This window comes from Halichondria panicea, chromosome 2, assembly GCF_963675165.1.
Source record: "Halichondria panicea chromosome 2, odHalPani1.1, whole genome shotgun sequence".
Classification (NCBI taxonomy): Eukaryota; Metazoa; Porifera; class Demospongiae; order Suberitida; family Halichondriidae; genus Halichondria; species Halichondria panicea.
The window spans coordinates 3,530,717-3,533,216 of record NC_087378.1 but is presented as its reverse complement, the minus strand read 5'-3'; the positions used below and the strand labels follow the sequence as shown (position 1 = coordinate 3,533,216).

Genomic DNA, 2,500 nt, shown 5'->3' with positions numbered 1-2,500 from the left:
TGATGACCAGTCACCAGCAGGTCAGACGCCCGCCGACACAGGCAGTCTACAACGATGCGGACACACGGATGAACCGCTGCAGTCACCCTACACAGCACCCGTCACTAGGAGCAACGCTGGAACTCGTCTCGTATGTAATTAAGCGTGACTTTTTTTGCCACAACACCCCACTTCACGACCTATCAACACGCTCATTTGTACGACACTCTTGTTTGGTTGCTTATCTAGCCCACGTGGTCACATTGTTCAATTCGTCTGCACTTGTATGGTAATTGCTTGCGATATATTGCTCAAATTTTCGCGCTACGCGCGTTCATTCCTTCATTCGTCTGCACTTGTATGGTAATTGCTCCAATTTTCCGGCGCGCAAATCCCCTCTGCAATGTTCCCATCTGCACTGTTCCCCGTCTGCACCCTTCCATTCCGCTAAACATACAGTTCAAGTTATACATGGCTAACATACAGTTACAATACAATACTGGAGATTGCACAATCTTTGCAACACAAATAGAAACAAGTGTGTTGAGCACTGTGGTTCCTTATTATATATGGGATGTGCTCATACATTTAAGTAGTAAAACAGACCACAGTGTGTGTACTCAAATTCCATATAAGGAAGGGTAATGCTCTATGCTTTTACTGTCTTGTTGCAAAGATTCTGTATAGTATTATAGTACACTCACTCACTCACTCACTCACTCACTATATTGCAGCACAACATCTATTCGCCAGCAGCCAGCCAGCCAGCCAGCCAGCCAGCCACCCACCTCTTACTATTCATCAGTCAGTCGGTCGGTCGGTCGGTCGGTCGGTCGGTCGGTCGGTCGGTCGGTCGGTCGGTCGGTCGGTCGGTCGGTCGGTCGGTCGGTCGGTCGGTCGGTCGGTAGGTAGGTAGGTAGGTAGGTAGGTAGGTAGGTAGGTAGGTAGGTAGGTAGGTAGGTTGGTGGGCCGGCCAGTCAGCCAGCTACAACATAGCTTCACAAGCTACACAACAATTGCTGCTTTAACTACCAGCTGCAGCTTCTAATTATAACTACCCATTGAAGCTACTTTGTAACTAGGCGCTTTGTAAGGGGCCGCTTTGTAACTAGGCAAGGACTTCATTACACTAACATTAATTTTTTCCACCACGAGGACTTTAGGCTGGAAAATAGAAATAATAGGGCCTTAAGTGCTCGTTGACTTTACACTCCATGAACATTACAACTTTTTACCCACTACTTTTATTCCCACTTGAATTTACTGTACATTATTTGCGTATTGTTAGCAACGTACAATACAATACTACTTGAAGATAAGCTTGATATTGTTATGATCAAATGAAGCATGGCTCAATGAAGGTATATATAACTCACTCACTCACTCACTCACTCACTCACTCACTCACTCACTCACTCACTCACTCACTCACTCACTCACTCACTCACTCACTCACTCACTCACTCACTCACTCACTCACTCACTCACTCACTCACTCACTCAGGGAAAATATTTAAATTTCCTGCTACAGTGCTGCTACATTGCAGCCCATAAAATCTGCACATTTCCTGAGGTGTCCTGCAAGTGTCCTGCAACCTACTTACAAAGGATAGTGCAACGTTTCCTGTATAGTTTCCTTTACTATTCCTGAAGTAGTTCAGGACTTGTGTAACATTCATAAGTCTACAGGAAATTTTGTATTTGTAAAGTATAAGAAATTTTGATATTTTTCCTGTGTCACTCACTATAATTAGGATAGTTATAATTATACGTGCGTAATTATACAATTACTGTTTGCAAGTAGCCATCATCACATACTTCAGTTGCTTGCAGTGCCATGACTATAATGACAAAGGCAGGGATCAATTGTAAAACTGTTGCTATCACAAAAAGAAAGTTTCGTCTTTGCGGTTTGGTAATGATCAACGAGGATTTAAGGCTGCAGTTTTCATATTTTTGGGCCTTAACTGCTCGTTGTGAAATATTCTGAAAACAAACAAAAATAAGAATGCAGAAGCCTACAACACCTGCTGTTCCCAGGCGGTCACCCATCCAAGTACTGGGCAGGCCCTACGTTGCTTAACTTCGGTGATCAGACGAGAACCGGTGTTTTCAACGTGGTATGGTCGTAGACACAAGTCAATGCATATCTCATGTACTTATGTGTGAAGTTCAGAAATATACTCGACTTAATTTAATTGCTGTGGAGGGAGTGGGCCGGGAGGGAGTGAGTGAGTGGAGTGGAGTGGAGTGGAGTGGAGTGGAGTGTACTTCTCTGTACTTACTGGTATTATACAACTATGGACTTACTTACTGATAATTATAATCATACTCTAGCTATACAACTATCTACTAACTATCTACTATCTACTGTCTCAAGCTTGCTTACTTACTTACTTACTTACTTACTTACTTACTTACTTACTTCACTGGAAACATGCAAACTCTTAATATAATCATTACTTCATAGCTAGCTGGATGCTCAGACTATATCTATATCTATATCTATAGACTTGGAAAC

General features: G+C 42.9%; 1 non-coding gene across 1 annotated transcript; it reads right to left on the bottom strand.

Annotated features, from left to right (window-relative positions):
* Positions 1–1,994: 1,994 nt before the first annotated feature.
* Positions 1,995–2,113, bottom strand: LOC135332387 (5S ribosomal RNA). The gene has a single exon (XR_010393250.1). It is a non-coding gene; the product is annotated as a 5S ribosomal RNA (ribosomal RNA).
* Positions 2,114–2,500: the final 387 nt, after the last annotated feature.